Source organism: Hesperophylax consimilis, chromosome 13 (genome assembly GCF_061612785.1).
Source record: "Hesperophylax consimilis isolate HC1 chromosome 13, BYU_Hcon_1.0, whole genome shotgun sequence".
Taxonomy (NCBI): domain Eukaryota; kingdom Metazoa; phylum Arthropoda; class Insecta; order Trichoptera; family Limnephilidae; genus Hesperophylax; species Hesperophylax consimilis.
This window is the reverse complement of record NC_142848.1, coordinates 15,739,145-15,760,705: the sequence shown is the minus strand read 5'-3', so window position 1 is coordinate 15,760,705 and position 21,561 is coordinate 15,739,145. Positions and strand designations below refer to the sequence as shown.

Sequence of the window (21,561 nt, the reverse complement as noted above, 5' to 3'; positions counted from 1 at the left end):
AAACCGTCTCAGTTATCTGGCATTATCTATCTTAAAAACCCAAAAATGAAATTATCCATACATTTTTAATATTATTTGTTATCGGCATTACGCAGATAAAACAAAATAATTATCCCTCAAAATTAAATTTTAAAATAATAAACTAGTATCATCTTAGGTACTCATGAAATAATGTGGACCTCACTGGGTTCCCTACTAGTGCTGAGGCCCTTCCGTATATAACCATATATACGCCCGGGGGGCAATTACATTTCAACAGATTTTATTATTTTTTTTATTCATAAATATTTAAATGATTATAGTTTTTTGTTGTCTACAACCACCATAATAGGCTCATGCAATGGTATTGTTATGGTAGCCATAATTATTTAGATAACAATGTTATATATATAAGAAGTAAAGAAATAAGAGAGAAAAATAAAACGTGAATAGAATGGAATAAAAGAGCAGTTAATTTAATTTAATGACACGAGACATTCTTTTTCTTAAAGCGCCCTTGAGGTGATTTCTCACGAAAACGGCGCTATATAAATAAGCCAATATATTATTCTTTGAAATAGTTCCTTCCCTTTACCAGTAGCCAATTCCGAATATTTTTTATATAATGATGTTCAGTTTCCGATTTTCTGGTTGATATTGAGTGAATTGAATATCTTGGGAACAATATAAGAGAATTGTCGCTATTGTGAGGTTAAAAGTACAGTTTGAGACAAAGATATTAGAAGAACGAGATATGCTATGTTGGCCGCCGGACCGTAGGCGGAGTACTACCTAAATTAGGGTACTTTGAATACTATCGGGACGTGTATGCATAGAAATCTGTTCTATGTGTTAGTGCGGAGTATTGGTGAACAAAACCGGCGACACTGGGCAAAACAATTCCGCACAGTATGAACTGCTCATAGCACATCTCGTTCTTCTAATATCTTCGGTTTGAGATAACGCGAAATTCGTCATTTTTATACGAAAAACGCGAATTTTGCTATTTTCAAGTTTTGCTGCAAAATCCCAACAAGGTAAAAAAATCAATCTTTGTTGCAAAATAACGCCGCTTTTCGGTAAAAATGCATATTTAGCCAAAAACAAACTGACAGTTATAAATACATAAGCTTAGGAAATGATGAATTGAAATGAAATTTGGGTACCTCCTGGATGCGGTTTGATCATGTGTTTTTGTACAACAAGTGTGCGAGGTCTTTCGATATTCTGGATTATAGAAAAATCCAATGATTTATAATTATATAAGGCGATGCTCTACATCGTGTAATATTTTAAATTGAGCGGCTATTAATAACAACCCTTACGCCTGTTTTGATTTATGCAAGAAAAAACATGGCCAAAAAGTGCCTTTTATTTTATTTTGTCAGGCATAAATATTTATTTTTTTTCCGATCATTTTATAAATAACTTAATTTACCACATTATACAATAAAATTATAACCGAAAATGGGTTCGTAAGTAGGAGATTTTTAACTTTAAAGCAGTTTTCGTAGGCCTTATACATTATTTTTTTCTGGGCTTATAAAAAGACTTATCTAAAAAATACTCGATTATTTCAAAGGCCAAGATGTATTCTACTCGCAGTATTTAATTAAAGCATCTGGAACATTTCTAGGTGACCAAATTTTCAAACCAAAAACACATGATTTTGCATTACTACGTATGGCATCGCCTTAAATAATTATTTTGAAGTTGTTTTATTCTTTTGTTATATACCTAATCATTAAATAAAAAGTTCTGTTGTTTATCTATCATGCAGTAAATCTTGTAAAAGACCGGCCCTTAAATGAATACAAAAATAAATAGGATATATTGTAGACACTAAAGTACGTTTCAACTTTCTGCCAGTCAGTTATCGGAATAATATACAAGTTGTATGAATACAGTTGAAATGAGATGAATTCTAGTAAAACTAAGCACATGATTCGCTTGATCGTGTCGTTCCTTCGAAATGAAGGGTAGAATAGTAGCGGAATAAACAAGTAATATTTTCCTCTGACCGAAAAATTATGCCCTTTTGGTCGTCATTTAGTGAGTGGCGTTTAATTTTTTTCGATCCTTTTATAAATAACTTAATTTGCCACATTATACAATAAAATCATAACAGAAAATGGGTTCGTAAGTAGGAGATTTTGAACTCTAGAGCGGTTTTCATAGGCCTTTACATTATTTTTTTCTGGGCTTATAAAAAGACTTATCGAAAAAATACTCGATTATTTCAAAGGCCAAGATGTATTATACTGGCAGTATTTAATTAAAGCATCTGAAAAATTTCTAGGCGACCAAATTTTCAAACCAAAAACACATGATTTTGCATTACTACGTATGGCATCGCCTTAAACAATATAATTTCGGATGTGAACATTCTAAAATTAAAAAAATACATATATAAAAAATGACCTTTATGCCGCCGTTCTTACAATAGTTGGTAATGTTCGATTCTCAGCCGTAGCATTTTTTTAAATTAAAAACTAGTGGACCGCGCAATGCTTCGCTAATGCTAATGTCTTTCTCGGGCGTCACCGACTTCTTCCACCATTCACTACTGCATACCACAAAGTAAATGTTAAAAAACTACATAACATAGAGGTTAATTCGACTCCGTACCTCATTCCGGTATAATGAGATATTGTGTTAAGTATTTATTACTCGGGCGTCCCAGACTTCTTCTAACAAACCTCTCTCTAAACACTCCTAGCACTAATAAGAATAAACGTTTATGTACCCAGCGTTGCTCGTAGACTGTTCTCTACTTTCTATAAATATAATATGCAATATGAAATAGTATATTATTTCTTCCGGAAGGAAAACTGTAACGTATTGATGTTTTACAGGATAGAATACTGGGCCCTTAATCTCCAGTATTCTAACGAGGATAGGGATCTGGTAATATCTCTATTAATAGTCGTAGATTCTTATATACGGAGGTTGTTTAATTCGGAATATAATAAACTGACAATACAAGTAACAAGTTGCCTGAAGGCCGTCTAGCGACAGAATGGCTTCCCGCCACCCGACGATGCAACCCGAGGCCTTTAGTAGCGTTCGGTTATGTTCGGTAGAACCCGAAGCTACCCGAATTCAAACACCAAACACTACAAAAACCTTCCGGAAGAAATTTTCTAAATGATGGTGAAAACCTTATCAAAATCAGTCGCGTAGTTTAGAAGAAATACGCGCACAAACAGACAGACGCAGATGGCGACATTGTTTTATACTATTTAGAGATTTTCATATGATTTTTTTAAATACTTAATATTACGTAATTTTTCACGGGTCTGCGCTAGTACGAGTATATCATAAGAACGGTAGGCATTGGAGCAGAATCAAAGGTAATAAAACACGAGCTGCAGCCATGACGTCCCGCCAAAGGTTAACTGATAACCATCGCCTTTTCAGTAAGCCGCTCTGCAAATATGGGCATTGGACGTGGACCATATACAGAACCGGAATGATGGTGTTGGAATACGAAGACGTAATCCCACTGGCCGCCAAAATATGCTCATTGCAGTGTTATAACATGGACGTTGTGCCAAAATATTAACTGGCACACGGAGAGTTCTTTCATGCTCATTGTGCATATACAGGGTTTTCCAATAGGAGGTGTTATTTTGAATAGCCCGCTATTTCGGTAGATGTTACTTTTGAAGCTGTCATTTTTTGACATTTGACAAGCAGAAACTACGTCATTAATAAAAATGGAACGATACACGCTTCAACAACGCATTGAAATTATTAAAATTCACTTGAGTGAATCAAATGCAAATCATCTTGAGTGATGAGGCCCATTTCCAACTCGGTGGCTTCGTCAACAAGCAAAATTGTCGCATCTGAGGCTTGGAAAACCCAAGAATTATTGTTGAAAATCCTCTTTCCTCAACGTGTGACTGTTTGGTGCGGTTTATGGTCCGGCGGAGTCATTGGACATTACTTTTTCGAAAATGAGGCTGGAACAACAGTTACGGTGAATGGATAGCGCTATCGAGAGATGATTAATGATTTTTTATGGCCGAAATTGGTATTGATGTGGACAACGTTTACTTTCAACAAGACGGCGCTACGTGCCACACAAGCAACGAAACCCGTCCTTGAGGTGTTTTTGCACAAAAACGGCGCTATAAAAGTCATCCAGGTATTATTATTATTATTGATCTTTTACGATTGAATATCAAGATAACACCTCTTATTGGAAAACCCTGTATATACTATACTATCGTTAAGGGTAGGTATGCAGTATGCCATTCATTCCCTCATAGCTTAAAAGGTTTATTTCAAGTCGTGTAGTCAGAATCTACACGGAGAAAAATGAGTAATGCTGATTTATTTAAAATTAAGAGACATCCAGTTAAAAGCGGGGCTGTAAGCCGCTTCTTGATATGGGTGGTCTTAATAATATATCAGAACGAAATGCTAAAACGTTAGGACTTGCATGGACACGTGTTCGGACATCGTGACAAAACAATGGTATTTTACTTTAAGTTTTGCAGGATACCTATCAATTCATTCGTTGATGGTCTTCAAAACCCGTTTTTAACAGGAAGACGAATAATTAGAAGATATTTTTATTAAATTAGGATTTTTTTCAGGAACTTTACTCCATGTACGTAAATATGTATTTGCATACCAAATTAACATTTTTAATTCCAAAAAATTGTCCGCCTTTCGCAATATATAAATCATTTGAAACTTATAAATAAAAATAATAATTTATTAATTTACTTATATGTATAAAAACTCCACCGGTTTCGGCACAACCGTGCCTACACTGCCTACGTTGTGTAAGTAACTGAAAACAAATCTAAACCAAACATGAAACAGAACAACAACAAAAAAAGATAACGGTCACAACTAGGAATCGAACCCAGAATCTCTTGTATTATTGGGACAGCGTCTTTTCTTTTTCATTTTACATGGTTCTAACCTTAAAGTAAAAGTTAAAGAAAAGTTATTCCAATAAAAATTGAATTATTTTTTAATCAAGAGATATAGCAAATATCTAGTACGGATGATGTGTATTACTTTACTTGTTTGTGTTTCACATTATAAAATATAAACCATAATATTCAACGATTTTAGATAAAAAAATTTGTTGGTTAGTGGTATGAAATTATTGAGAAATAATCTTGCCCAGTCTACAATGCAACGTCTACATTTTATAATTTGAAATACGAATAAATAAAGTAGCACATATCCGTACAAGATATTGCACTTCACCTTCTGATAATTTTTTTTTAAAATTCAGTTTAGTCATGCATTTTGCCCTCAAATCCAAATTTAAGTTTTGTAAGAAGAAGGCCGCGCAGCCATTCCTCTTAATCATAAGGAATAACATAGACAAGTTTTTATAGGACGGGTTGTTTCGGAGAATTTGAACAATTCATCAAATTTCAACGTTTATTTTCGGGTTCTGTTATTATATCACTATAGGCTAGTTGTTTGACAGAACTGAAAAAATCTTTCACAGAACTTGGAAATTAACTTGGAATTTTTTTGAAGAATTGTTCAAATTCTCCGAAACAACCCGTCCTTGTGTTGTATAAAAACATTTTCAGTTATTTTTTTTCTTTAAAATAAACTATTTTAATTAAGTTTTCAGGTCGCAAGTAAGTGGGTAGGTACTTATTGTAGGTACTGGGTGGTTTCGAATCCCATTCTACGGTGGTTGACCAAGTCAGATGTAAACAATTCACCCGATTAAGCTCCGGATAGAATCAATACTCGCCGGGAAGAAGGGCACGAAGGTTTTCCTGCGGTGATTGGGCTAATTGGGAGTTACAGCTTCCCTTTGCAGATGAAATAATGAGTGGGCGGATCTGGTGACAAAAAATGGTCGCCAAACGAGCTCGCTTCCTCCCATAAGCCACGGAGATATTTTCTCAGATTTCAATAATACATTATTGTATAATTTATCGCGTGCTTAGGACCAAGGAGCAGTCGATTATTATTATCGTTTAGCTCTCAAATAGTGGTCGGGAAACCGTGGGTTATTTACTTATGAGCGAGGAAAAAAAACAGAAATAAATTTTGTATTAAAAAAATTATGCATATCCATTTTTATGCTTGTCTGACTGTATTCTGACAAAACATACAAATTGATTCATACATGAAACATACAATTTGCAAATTGAATGCTATTTGTATTTTTTTTGGATAATAATTTTAAAAAAAAGACTTGTGTGCAACATAAAATATGCTACACTTTTAAAAACGATTGGGCGTAATTTACTATTTTTTTTAACCCTAAGAGTTTCATCGAAGTAGTTTGGGTAGTACCAAAAAAAATTTCCCAACCCATTTACTCAACTGTGGAGATTATTATGAGTAGGTTGCTACTACTTTTTTTTTCAGAGAATCAATTACGTAATGGATTTCCATTCGATTTTATATTTATAAATCTTGATTCTCCGGAAGATAATGATTCATTTCCATCACCAGTGCATAAAATGAATACGAATTTACGATCTTAATGTCAAAATATCGTGTTGTCTTCGAAACCATTTGAAAGGTGAGGAAAGATGTTCTCGCGAAAATATGAAGGGAAAAACCATTGCGCGTGATCTATAAATACACAATCACCATAATTTTCTCTGCAGTATTCATGAGTATTTCTTATTATTTTACATTTTGGTTAATTGTTGTTAAAAAAATAAAGTGGATTGTCACGAGGAGTGTTTTACTTTAACAGGGTGGCCACAAAAAACGGATTTCAAAATTCCCTGATAATTCCAGGTTTTCCAGGGCAGTTTCTATATTTTTCCCTGATATGTTTTATTTGGTATAAGGACATATCGTTCAAAATTTTATTTTTGAAACACGATTTTCATCTACGCCAGAAAATTAGAACAGATACATAAATAAAGGGAATTCCGTCATCTAAAGCATTTATTATTTCCTTGCACCACAATGATCTATTCAAAACAAAATACACTTATTACAAATTTATGATATTTCGCCTGAAGACAATTTGTGTACAAATGAAAAGACCAGACAAAAATAGACAAATAAACAAAAGTAAGTACAGTAGAAACCCGATAGTTCGAAAAAACGCGTAATTCGAAATTTTCGCCAAAAAAATATCCGCAAAAAATTTTTTTCATACAATTTTTTTTTTAATTCGAAATTCATTAATTCGTAATTCGAAATTTATTTGTGTCCGCGCACGAAAATTTGTTCGTGAAATTCGAAAAAAAAAGATTTTTGCGAAAATAAATCATAATATTTCGTAAATCTGAATCTAAAAGTCAGCCGTGGCGGTAAAACGCCGAAAAATGTATTTTTACGTGGTTATACATCGTCCTAATTAGTATTATTATTTTGTAAATCTGAATCGATTTACACTGGAATGTTGTATTTTTTCAAATTTATTTCGAATATCCGAGTTTGAAGGGCCGAGAAAATACGTTTTACGCGGATATATGTCGTAGTTTTACGTGTTTACACCAAATATCTGTATTTAAAGGGTCGGCCGCGACAAAACTCGGCCGCGAAATTTCGATTTACGCGTAAATGTATCGTATATATACGAATTTATTTCGAACATTTGAATTTATATGGCCCGCTGCGACGGAAATCGGCGGCGAAATCTCGATTTACGCGTAAATATATCGTATTTTTACGAATTTATTTCGAATATCTGAATTTTAAAGGGCCCGCCGCGACGGAAATCGGACGCGAAATTTCAATTTACGCGGAAATATCGTATTTTTACTAACTTTACTTCGAATATCCGAGTTAAAAAATACGGCGCGACGGAAATCGGCCGAAAAATTTCGATTCACGCCGAAATATGACATATTTTTACGAATTTACTTCAAATATCTTAACTTAAAAGGCCGGCCGCGACGAAAAACTGCCGATAAAATTCGATTTACGCGGAAATATTTCATATTTTTACGAATTTACATCTTAATTTAAAGGGTCGGCCGCGACGGAAATCGGCCGCGCATTCTCGATTTACACGGAAATATATCGTATTTTTGCGAATATTTTTCGAATCTGAATTTTAAGAGCCGGCCGCGACGGAATACGGCCGCAAATTCTGGTTTAACGCAGAAATATATCGTATTTTTACGAATATCTCAATTTAAAGGGTAGGCCGAGACCGAAATCGGCAACGGAATCTCGATTTAAGCGTAAATATATAGCATTTTTACGAATTTATTGCGAATATCTGAATTTAAAGGGCCCGCCGCTACGGTAATCGGCCGCGAAAATAAATAAATAATTGGTATTAATACGAATTTACAACTAAAATACCACCCGGATTTGAAGAGGCGGCCGAGAAAATCGATTTTCGGCGTATTTTTTTTTTTCATAAAAATTCGAATTACGTGGGAATTCGTTAATTCGAAATTTGATTTTTGATGTCCCGTGGATTTCGAATTAACGAGGTTCTACTGTATTGACACTTTGTAAAAATGTTGATAATGATGATCTTTAAATTTTATTACGACCGTACTGGGTGTCCGACCCTTTTGACACTTTGTTGTAACTTTGCTAGCTTTTTCTTTACAGATTTCGCACCTACATAGTATAGGGGAAAAACCAAGGCGGGTGGTTTACGACATGATTGTGTTGCAAGGGCTATTTACGAAAATAATAATAATAAAATACCTACTTATCTAGTTTGTCTTTGTCGGCATATCTTTTGTTACACACGCCGCAAGTAAAAGTAATAAAAGACAACTTTGGGACTTCACAAATCGTAAATAACGAATTTCGTTTTATTTTTGGAATTCCCTGATATTTTAAGAATATTTTTAAATTCCCTGACATTTCCCTGATAATTCCCGGTTCGGTAAAATTCCCTGATAATTCCCGGTTTTCCCGGTTTTCCAGGTCTGTGGCCACCCTGTTTAACCAAATATTTATTGGTGCGGCAAATATTAAAACCGCAATCCAAGATTTAAAGTTAAAGAATATTCCCATCTATCGACTTCCTCACTACTGACGTCTTTATTTTTACGATTCACTAATATGTCTTGAATTTTAACGTATTTTTTAGACCCTCATCGCCTTGCATTATCACATCGCATCGCAGTTCCACAATAACAGGAACAAGAAATATAGAGATTAGATATTTAAAAAAATGTTACTATAAATGAGCTCTTGAGATTAGTGTAAATATCAAGAAGAAGTACGTAAGTCAAATAGGAAAAAGCAAATAAATCTTCGAGAGATGTGACAGAAAAAGTAAACGTTTTATGTGATGGTTTGGAGAACTATGAAAGTAATCAATTTTATTACGCTATAACGGTGAACTCGTTATAAGACTGCTCGACATAACCAGGTTCCACAATTCCCAACCCCGAAATGAGAAAAAAATATAAATTAATATACAGAGGCAAAGTGCGCTAACTTGTGATTCCACATGATGGTAGAAGTAAAAAATAAGATAAATAACTTTTTTAGAAATTCTAACTTTTTTCTCATAGAAAAATGTTTATGTTCCCATACAAACAATTCAACTAGTTTACCTAAAAACTATCTTAAAACGTAGGAATTTCGAAAAAGGTTTTATCTTTTTACTTGTAATATCATGTAGAATTACCCCCCGAATTTAGCGCACTTTACCCCCGGACACCCTTATGTATAGAGTAACGCGAGAATTGTGAAAAGAGCAAAACGATCTTCGTCTTAACAAAAGTAAAAAGTTTTTCTTTCTCAAGAGGTTTAATACAACAGCGCTGGGCGCAACGCAAAAGAAACTGTAAAACGGGCCTTTGTTTAATCCTACGTATTTGCGCAGATTAAGAAGAATGAGGGAATTCATTGAATAATAATTACGAAGTGGAGCGAAGTGCCTGGGATGGAGTATAGGGTAGGAGGAACAAAGTAGGCTTTATTCTAAAAATAACACCGAGAGAAAAATCTAACGTCTTAATCCGCGCGATGCTTCTTTTGCCTTGTGCGTTTTGAGCCTTCCGAGAATTAAAATTATAAAATAATAAAAAGAATTGGTCGAGATCCTTAAGACCCAAATAAAGATGACCGTCAGTGGCTGAGTTGGCATCGCGTCTGGCTCTCACACAGGCGTAGTGAGTTCACTTCCTCGGCTCGCGAAATCCTCCACCATGACAAAAACAATGTTTTCTGCTTACTTTGGTGACAGCACAAGATTTTTAGACGGCCGGCATAGTCCAGTGGTAACGCATTGGACTGCCATTCCGAAGGTCGCGGGTTCGAACCCGGCGTGCGCAAATAAATTTTATTTGATTAATTTGTGTTATTTCACAATTAATTAATTAAAATAATATATAGTATATTTGCGGCACGTTCCAGAGTGGAAGATACTACCAGTATCGCCCTGGTGTAAGACCACCATTCAGAATTGAAACGTTGCTCCAAATGGCTTTAGCCGTGTTTAGTGACTAGATCTGAATAGCCAGGTACTTCCCCACCTTCCTCTTTCCCTTCCCCACTTACCTTCAGCCTCACAACATCCCCCAATTGGGGATGCCATAGTCTCACTGGCTCCAGACGGGAGCAGTTGGGACTCTTGTGAGGTATTCACTATAAAAAATAAAAAAAAACATTGTCTGGTTATTCGTAACCAGGGACACTTTTTTATTTTAAAAAAGGTTAAGACAAAACAAATTTATGTAAGTACGTATTATAGTGGTACAAACATCGATTTGAGTGCTTTTCATCACCGTATTTACTTTGCAACTTCGAAAATTGCCTGCTCATAGTTGTATTGACTATTGACAGACTTTCAAGAAATATTAGCTAATAATATTTATATGTCCCAATGGGTAGATATAAAACGACATAAAAACGTACCGCTAAACCGGAACGACGCTGATAGTATATGAAGAATCGCAATAAAATGTTAATAACACTGACGTTATATTTTTGACGTGAGTAATATTATATTCGGCGAAGGAGACATTTAATATTCCGACAATGACTTCTCTTAGAATTATAATACGGTATTATGTAGCACGCTCACATTATTACAATACGTATAATGACTTCGCTGGGTATTATTATTTGAGCTTTGATTAGTTGGCTTTGCTGACTAGACCGTCGGGGTCTGCGTCTGGGCGTCAAATGGAATGGTCTGAAGTTTCCATAGCAAATAAGCAAGTTAGGAAATCAAATATTATCGTAAACTTAATAAATAAGAAAGATTGGTTCAAAATAGGCAACATACATAATGTATTGCTGAGATCAAGACGAGAAGTTGTTGCAGTTGTGAAGGAGACAAAAATAAGCGGGAAAGGGTTGGAGGAGCCGAGAAAAGAAAGTAGAGAGAATAAGAAATTAGAAGAGCCAAGAAGAAGCAATTAGACGCATGAGTCAAAAATAGAAAATAAGACAAGATGAAACAGGAAGAAAGAAAAGGTAATGAAAAACTAGAATAGTCAAAAAGAGGCAAGAAGAATCGCGAGGATGCGGCACGAAGCAGGGAGAGGTTAGAAGCGAGAGGGGGCAAGAAGGGTAAAGAAGTAGCAATAAAGAGAGAGAAGAGATTAGATTGGCAAGAAGAGCCAAAAAGAAACACGAATATACTAGAAGAGCTACACAATGCCAAGAGAGGGGAGGGTGACGCAAGAAGATGCAGGAAGAGACTAGGAGAGCCAATAAGAATCAAGAAGGAACACCAAAAGCGAGGAAACCAGAAAAGGCACGATGATGCAATATAAGAAACGAATAACCAAGAACTTTTATTATATGTTTAATAATTAAAAATTCAGTGCATAAAATAATAGTCATATTAAATGTCTTTCTTTCTTGTTGTACGAGTAGGTTCCAAAAATATCTATTTAAGATTTTAATATGTTTTCTTTAATCATTTAGGTGCGGTGTGCCGATATATCGATACCCTTGACACGAGTCTCTGATCTCTGTCATCTGTTCACATTGGAAATGTTGGCAATTACTTTTTTTATGTAAAAATAAACATCAAACATAATTACTTCATTTTTCAATGGATTATTGACACTTCTCATGAAACTATGCATGAAAAAACAATAAGCCCACCCAAAAACTGAAAATAATAAGATCACAACATGAATTTTTCATATTTTCAAAATAAATCAAATTTTTGATACGAGTAGGTATGTATTATAAAAGCAGAATTGGGCATAAAAAAGTTTAAATAAATGGCCTTGCAATCAGGTACTTTTTCGAAATATGTCATTTAGAATTGAACATGCAAAAAGGCGCACTAGTCATGAGGGTGTAAAAAAATAGTACAAAGCCTTCGTTCGAGAATGACATAATCTGAATGAATCTCACAAAAGCGAACGGTGCGCGGTGTTTGCACCGGAATTATCGCGGTTTCGAAACTACCACAAGCTCCCAGCAGCCGATTTCCCATTAAGGTAACTACATCTGGGAGCGGTCCAAATGGCCAGATAATCTCCGCGTTCACCCACTTTGCTCCGAACAAGCGGAACGCGAACAGGCCGCTTTGCATATCCCATCTCTAGATGTTCCTAGATGGCCTAATGGTCAAATAATGTTACTATGTTACGCGATTTAATGGTTGTATACAGCTTTGTTTGTAACAGCCAACTGTTTTTGGCCATCAGTATCACGGACGCTATCCTATCCGGTTTCAGTTTTGTCTCGCGAAGGGGTACTTCACATCTATCTTGTTTTTGTTTTAAAACTCCCTAATTCCCCCCGTTTTCATATTTAAACACTTAGTATTTCAGCTGATATTTTATCTCGGCCTAAGAAATATATTGACTTATCGAAGGAAGCAAACACTTTGTGGCTTGACATTATTACACAAAGATATTCTTTCATTTGTGTAAATATATTGACGTTCGTCAAGTTGCCATCCGGTAGGAGTCCTGACAACTCAACCTGGTTCGTAACATTCCTGAATATACTGAAAAACCGGCCATAAATAATAAACAAACACAGCCACTATATGACAGTGATGAGAGAAGAACTCGGCTTACTTGCCTCGGGGTCCTCGGGGAAGGTATTCAAATAATTAGAAATACCACCATTCTGAATTGAAACATACATAGCTTAAATAGAAATTGCCATGTTTATTGTCCAGAATTCTGGTTACGCATTGGCTATTCAGCCAGGTAGGTACCTCCAAACTTTTCTGCTTCACATCTCTTTACCTTCCACACTCCCTTCAGTCTCACAACATACCTCAATTGGAGATGCCATAATCCCACCGAAAAGTTGGGAGCAGTTGTGACATTAACAAAAAAATTCGATTTGCGAAGGAAAAATACACAAAAATTGATTTTGTAAGACATTTACTTCCTGAACTGTACAAAAATATTGAGCTGAATGTTTTCAGCATTGTTGAATTGTTGATTTTCAGCGTTTTGTGAAATATGACTTTATCCACTTCCCAATGCACACGTCAGGAGCAATATTCTACCAAAGTGGGTCCAACTGAAAACAATTCACCCCGAATTAATAAAAACCACGAATAAAAACGAGGGGTTAAATTTAGAAGGCAGTGTTCTAAAAAGAAAATTCAATCACAAAAGCATCAAATCTGTCTTCATCATTATGCTATTCCACAAACCATTATACAAATCTTTCGTTATGAAAGTAGATAAATAAGGTTCGCGTGTCTTTTGAAACAGGACGAATGTAGATATAATCTATAAAATTCAGGATCAAAGCCGCGATATCTCCCCTAGACAAGGCATTAAAACTGATATTAAATTAAAACAACCAAAATAAGAAAAGTACCTACCTAGAAACATAAAAAATACATGTATTAGCATAATAAAAAATATGTTAACGGGTCAATCAAAATGAGTGATGGCTAAATCAAATGGCAGCATAAAAACACGAGCTTGGTGTAACCAATGCTACTAAAAGTATTTTTCACTCGGGGACAGGATAAAGTCTGAGGAAAAATCTGAGGAAAGACTACTATATTAGTTTATTTAATCTAGCGTGATAAAAGAAAGATGTATATATTCACAATAAGAACAAAACTATTTGCAATCACTAATCATTATTTCTTTAAAGTTGGCATTTTTCTCCATTCACATTGGGTGAAAGAAAGCAAAGAAATGTTGGTTGTTTGCCTTATTGCTATGGGTATTAACTTTAAAAAAAAGGTCGCTGTCACTAATTAAAATTAGCTAAGTTTTAATTAGTGACAGCGACCATAATCGTTAATTTTAAACCGTTGGATATTGCGAGATTTTCGATTTATTTAAAAATATTCCCGGATGTCATTAATTAATTAATAGATTCGCTGTTTTTTTAATATAAATCAAAAACAAATACTGTTCCTGAAAACAGATAAAGACTCTTACTGATTTCAATATAACATTATCTTTTTGTTGTAAACTGTAGATAGAGATACCACGCGCGAAACAAAAATATATTTAATTACAAAAACGTATTATAAAGGTTACCGACATTTCACTTGTTTGTTCTTTTCATGTAAAAATTATTAGTAAAATTTTTGAAACAGATAATTTTTTAACGATTTTTTGCTACTTACAGTGTTTTTAAATTTTAACTTCTGTAGAAACACCACTTCATTTAAACTTCAAAAACACATTTAATTACGTAAAAAAAAACTCTAATTTATATATAAACATATAAAGGTTATTTATTATCTATTGTCAGTTCACTTTTTATTCTTTTCGTATTTACAACCTTTGACAAGTCTTTTGCAAATGTGCAAAATTTTGCAGTCAATGACTTTTTTAATGTATTACAATTATTTGGAAGTGTATTGTAAACTTTTAGATGGAAATACAAAGCGTGGTGTTGCCTCTTTCGAACACTGCGTAAATCATATTTATCACTGTAATACAAAGAGAGATAGAACGACTTTTACGAGTCTGTCTCAGTTAAGATTAGATTAAAGCGGTTTTTTTCACTAATGGGCAAAAGTAAAGTAATCTAAAAAAATAGAAAGATATCAGATATTTTTTCTTGAAATTAAAAGATAACAGGTAGGTCGTAATATTCACACCTCTGAAGCTAGTCACCAACTGCGAAGTCACCCTCAAATAAAATATACATAATTTCCCTGAATTTTTCTTTGAAGAGTGGGAATGAGGACTTGTATCCAAGGGAAGAAAAACGCCGGTAGGCATTTTAACGATGTAGCCTGTAGTTATGCCGCTTTCCACAGTACTTACCGGGAAAATTATCTCAATCCAAAAGACATTAAGGCTACAATACAATATTTTTTTCGGTAAGGAGGAAAACATAGTAGATAAAATGTTTTCAAATTTTTGTAATAACATCGTAGATTAAATACCGAATTAATTCGCAATATTACATTTAAATATCAGATCAATGAATCAAAAGTTTAATGAATTCTTACCATTAATTAATTTCCTAAATCATAAACAGGGCGTTATCGTATAAACCGAAGTATTCGCCAGTGAGTACAATAAATTTTGTATACCGAATTATGGCTAGTTTGTAACATCTTGTGCGATAAACAGAAAGTTATTCAAACACCACAGTGGAAGAAGCACATATGCACCGAGTTAATTGTCTACATATTAATCTACATGTAAATAAAATATGTTTTAATAATATTGCGATTTACCCAACACAGGGATCTAACGAATCTATTTTTATGAATGAATTCGGAAACATTATTTTATCATTTTTTTATTTTTAAACATAAAAATAATCGGCGATTTTAGCATCGACGTATCAATCGAAAATAATATTTGATTTCATCATGAAATGAATTTTATATTATGCATAAAAAATGTGGTAGAGAAATGACGGGCCAACGTTCATCATGTATCGATCACATATGGTGGAACACATTCAACAACTTAATATTAAAATTCATACAAAATCAGAAAGCAAATACTTAAGGTTAAACGCAACGCTCGTTGTATTCTACGTGTTCACAGATGGCGTTAATTAATTAATTTTGTTTAAATACGCTTTTGCAAGGTATTGCTTTACAGTATTAAGACAAATTATTTGTTTGCGCCCTCATGTACGCAATATGAATATGAATAAATAGTTTTGTCCATATAAAAACTCAATTCTATCGAGAAAGGCATACAAATACAATATTGGATTGAATCATCGGTAAAATATTGTATTTGTGTGCCTTTCTCGAAAGAATTAAGTCTTTAAACGAACAAAACTATTGATTCATATTCATATTGCGTATATACGGGCGCAAACAAATGATTTGTCTTAATATTGTAAAGCAATACCTTGCAAAAGCGTATTTAAACAAAATTAATTAATTAACGCCATCTGTGAACACGTAGAATACAACGAGCGTTGCGTTTAACCTTAAACACCATACATACTCATTATGGCAAGCGATCCATTGGTTACGAGGGGAGCAACATATATAATTGCCTCCCAGACAAAATTAAAAATTAAAAAAAAGTGTAGGTATGTTAAAAAAAAATTGTTCACTTTTATGCTCAATCAACAAAACAATGAAAGTGAATAATATCGTTATGTAATGTATTAGTTATTTCTAGTTAAATAAGTGAAAATGTAATTTTCTTTTATCTAGAATAAAAAAGTCACTAAACCATAATTATATTTTTTATTATTTAATAAATGTTTACAAGTTACATTTTTAGAAATTTTTTTAACTACCATACTAGGCTAATGCTCGTGTTGTGGTAGTTATTGAATTGAAATGAATTGAGTTAAAAAAAAGTGTGGAAACCTGGCGTCCCGTATTAGAAGCCTCATGTGCTGAAACATACGCAAGTACCTACTTATTATAATATTCATTATAATTAGAGTAGTCTATATTTTTATTCAGATGTCTTCAATCGAAAAAACAATTTAAAAACTACAAGGGGAACGCAAATTACGGCAAATATCGTAATATTTTTAATAAGACACATCCACCTTTGAGCTGTTTCATATATATTCATGGACAATACTATACGTCAAAAACAGATTTCTGCTTTCATTTAGGTATACTCGATGGCATATAATGACTTCTATAACATAAGCCGCATACAAGAAAACTATCAAAATTGTCTAATAATAATAATAATAATATTTGGCTAATTTATAAAGCGCCGTCTTCGTGAAAAATCATCTCAAGGGCGCTGTACAAATATATCTATTAAATAATGAATACTAGAACTAATGACTTAAAACTGGTGACTTACATCTAAGACTTATATCTAGTAACTTACAACTAAAGCCTATAACTACTATCTTAATGACAAATATATTTACATATGTAGAAACATACAACTAAATAACTAACGCCGTTTCCCGCAGGGGTAGGCAGAGAGGACGGACCGCCAAACAACTCGGTCTTGGCACACACTCCTTGCCTCATTCACATTCATACATCGTCTCATACATACTCTTCTATTATTCTGGCTCTTGACATGGCCCGACTCAAGTATCTGATTCACTTGGTCGTGCCGTGTCTTCCTCGGGAGTCCCCGACTTCTGCTACCATTCACATTTGCGACGTATATTCTCGTTACACTCCTTTCTTCGCTCATTCGCTCTACATACAACTAACTATTCATTAAAACAGTCCCTATTTCAGTATGGCATTATGGGGTCGGGAGGGTTCTGTAAAACTATCTTACAGCCCATAATAACAATTCAAAGAATAATTATTAAAATCATCCTTAGGAAACTCTGCAACTTCCCAATTTTTGAGACATTTCGGGAATTTAATGTAAAAGAAACTCCTTATATCAAATATATAAAGATTTTTTATCAATAAAATTTACCCCTTAGATAGCATAAGCAATAGATTCAAAACAAAGGGCCTAGTAGCCATTTCAATGCTAAGAACGACCACGGCTCAGCACCACTACTTGTATTTAGGTGTGAGATGGTACCATACTAACACGATACCTCCTTTAGCCAACGTTTCGGATAGCATTACAGTGTCCATCATCAGGGCAGATGTGTCCTGTCTGCCTTGATGATTGACACTATAATGCTGTCCGAAATGTTGGCAAGACGGCATAATACCCTAAAAATATATACTTTTAATAACATAACATAATACGAGTACTTTTGGCCGTGCAAATCTTAAATCATGTACAAAAAAAAGAGGAAAGAAGACTTAATGAAATGACGAAATTAAAAACTTAATATCAATTTTACATTTATCATATTTATATCGACATAAGAAATGGCTAAAGCATATGCAAACATGTTTCTCTCTAAAAAAGTTTAAAATGTTCTTTTAGACTCCGAATTGTAACTGCTAAAAATCATTTCAAAGATGGGCGATAAAAATCCAATACACCAGGCGCAATTCAATTATATTTGAAGTAGATTAGTTTTCACGTATAGCTACCCACCTTTATATCCGTATACTCTGTAAAATTCCAAACATCAGCAATTCATACCTGAAACAAAACAAAAAGAGTATTAAGATAAGTATGTACCAATAACATATTAATAAACATAAAAGGTTTCTATGTAAATCGGCATACGTAAAGAATTATCTGTTTTTTTATGAAACAAAGCCGGAACAAGCGATAACTGTGTTTCAATATATAAATGGTTTGTTTCAATCAATTCATAGCAAATCCAAATGAAATCGCTGTTTCAAACAGCATAATATTGATCATAAAAACATTACGTATTTTCATAATAAATTCAACGGGTTACACAAACATAACGAATTTGGTGCATTATAGTTAGACGTGTTAACATTTAATTTCACAAAGGTATGATAATACCCATGCAAACGCATTATTTGAGAATCTATTTTCGAAATACAGAAAATCGACAGTAAAGCACGGCCTATAGATAAAATCCCATACGTGAATAAAACGTATAAAACCTTTAAAACCAATAAACCCGCCGATAACGGCGATCGTTTCATTCATACGGAATGACAGAATTTTTGGGGCATGTCATTTTATAATATTTTTGGATGAAAGAGATCCGAAGTGTTTGCTGAAGATGAATCGATACCATTGTATTCAAAATGAATGGGAAAATAATATCACGCGATGCGAGATTTTTCAAAGCGTTCTTTCACCTTTCGATGTAGAAATTCTAGAAATATGTATACATTTTAGTAAAGAAAGAATATAAGAAATTTGTAAGTCACGGAAGGGATAGTAAGGCGTTTGATGAATACATACGATCGCTGTGGAGGTGGAAGAATGCTGGCGCTGGCACCGGTGACAGTTGGTGTTAAAAAAATGGACAGTTCAAGAAAGCGACAGTTATTGACAGCTAAATTATTATCAGCAAGAGATATGGAGATTGATTTAATTAATTTAAAGAAAAATAATTTAATGGAGAAAGTAGATTGGATGTGGCTATATAACGAAAATTGGTGACGGAATCGCCAAAACTATTGATAAAATAGATCACAGTAAGGGCCCGTTCCCACTTCCTAAGTGGTGTAAAAATACGCAAATAATGAGGTATACATTTATTTTTAGAAATGTAACTAATCAGTTAACACAAAATATGTAGATACTGATTAATGAAAATAAGAGAGATTTTTTTTACTTTAAATGAAAAATTTGATTATATAAAGTAGAAAACACCTTCAAACAGTGAGTTCTGAGCGGCATGGAATTTACACAGCGTTTCAGCCAATCAATTTCAGTTTGTAAAGTTATTTACATAAAGAGTTTTGGAGCTTTAGAACAGCCGTTAAAAGTATTTAAAAAAACTACAAGACTCCACATTGTGTGTTTACCATTGACGGGCCATGCCAGTAACACGGTAAGGATAAAAACAATTTAAAAAAATACAGGTAAGTACTTCTAGAACCATCTTCTCGTATTTAAGTAGGGAAATAAAACTGATTACCTCGTGAGGTTAAGTAACTAGTTACTTGCTTGCAAAAGCCTACGAAGCCTTTTTTTATGATTCATTATAAACTTAACATTAGCTTTCAACTTTACGCGGCACTGAATACAAACAATAATTTTCTTTTGGCTTCGAGTCAGTCAAGATGTTGCTCTCCAAGTAAAAGAAGTATTTCAGGAAAATATTTTTAGGTTTAAAAATAAAGACGTCTTTATTTAAAAGCTTTCAGCCTTAATGATGTAAAATGGGGAACATGTGGGAGGGGGTGTAAAAGAGGGGGAATTACCGACTCACTCGAAAAATTCTAAAATGGGGTTTAAATTAAAATGGACGCTGTTATAAAATTGTTTGGGAAATTCCTGACATTTTGTTTCACTAATATAATAATTATTTAAAATAACTCACGTTTCAGGTCGTTTTTACCTTTGCTTTTGATTATTGCTGTTTACCGTATAAAACTATAAATTATTATTTTCTCTTTTCTTTTCATTTGCTGTATTATGTTAGAGAAGAACAAACCCTTAATTTTTAAATATTCTTTATTTATCTTGGGAAATCAACCGCTGAATTGCATAATTTTTAACATTTCTTTACACTATACCAAAAATACAACAAATTATAGATTTCCTTCTCGTGGTAAGAAAGGAACAAAATTAACAGAACTATAGATAATTATATAAAACAAACAAAAAACATAATATTTTAAGATAATAAGAAGACAGGATGAAGACGTAAAATAAATTATTTTCATTTGAGAAATATAAAAACAACAAAAAAGTTACTCATGAAACAATGTCAGAAAAAAATATTTTTTGGACTTTTTTATATTTATTGATAATGTTCACTTCTGATACCATGTAATTGCAATTATTACACAGTCAAGTCATAACACATGAATTTTGTTTAAAGCTTGTTTTTGCATTGATCCACTTTGAATAAGAGGGAAGAGCGCGTGGAGCGCGCAGTCGTATGCTATGATTATTATACATACTTCTTCAATACATCAATTTAATTAACATGCTTTACGCTAAAATATGTTTTTTTAATGTTTTATTTTATTACATGACAAATGTTATTGGAGTTAAAATCTACTATTAAAAAAGGAAGGTAATAATTTCCTAATAATAATAATATTGGACAATTTTTGTAGGGCCGCTTTTGTGAGTTATCACCTCAGGGGCGCTCTAGATAAAATAGGAAAGTAATTTAAATATGTAGTTAAAACTGTACTATAATTGAATTAATCGTGAGAATAGCGAATTTGTGAATTGAAAGTTTGTAAAAACAGTTGTCATAATAACTACTAGTAATTATTATTACCTTACCCGGCTTTGGCCCGGGTTTCAATAGTCTGTTTCTAACTGAAAAACTTGTAACAGTGATGTCATATTTTTTAACAGTTCGAGGGTGCAGAGCTAATGATGGAAATGTCGCAGTGAGATGAAAATAATAGCATTACTAAAAAAATTCCACACGGAAATGCAGTTGAAAGTTCATGATATCAGAACTAACTGTTTCAAAGAATTTGCTGATTAAAAGCACACCGATTTTCCTCCTTTATAGTCATAGTATTAAACAGATTAATAGAATGTTATAGAAAAAAGCTCGCGAAGGCGGTAGCAATTAAGGATTAATATTTTGTCGCTTAATTCAAGGGGGATTCTAAAGAAATTTCGGATTTTATTTTATATACATTCAGCCGGTAGGCACCGCCTTATTATTTTGCACCTCTAGGATCCCGTGCCGACTCAAGGGCAATTAAATTTTAAGAAAATTATACGTGATGATTTTAATTCGCCCACGAGAATTTCTCCCTCGGTGGTGAATTCTCGAAAC

General features: G+C 33.6%; 1 protein-coding gene across 2 annotated transcripts in view; it reads right to left on the bottom strand.

The window, feature by feature from the left end:
* The window catches only part of Dg (Dystroglycan), a 298,135-nt gene that overhangs the window by 200,202 nt on the left and 76,372 nt on the right, over positions 1-21,561 (bottom strand). The gene's annotated exons all lie outside the window — the stretch shown is intronic.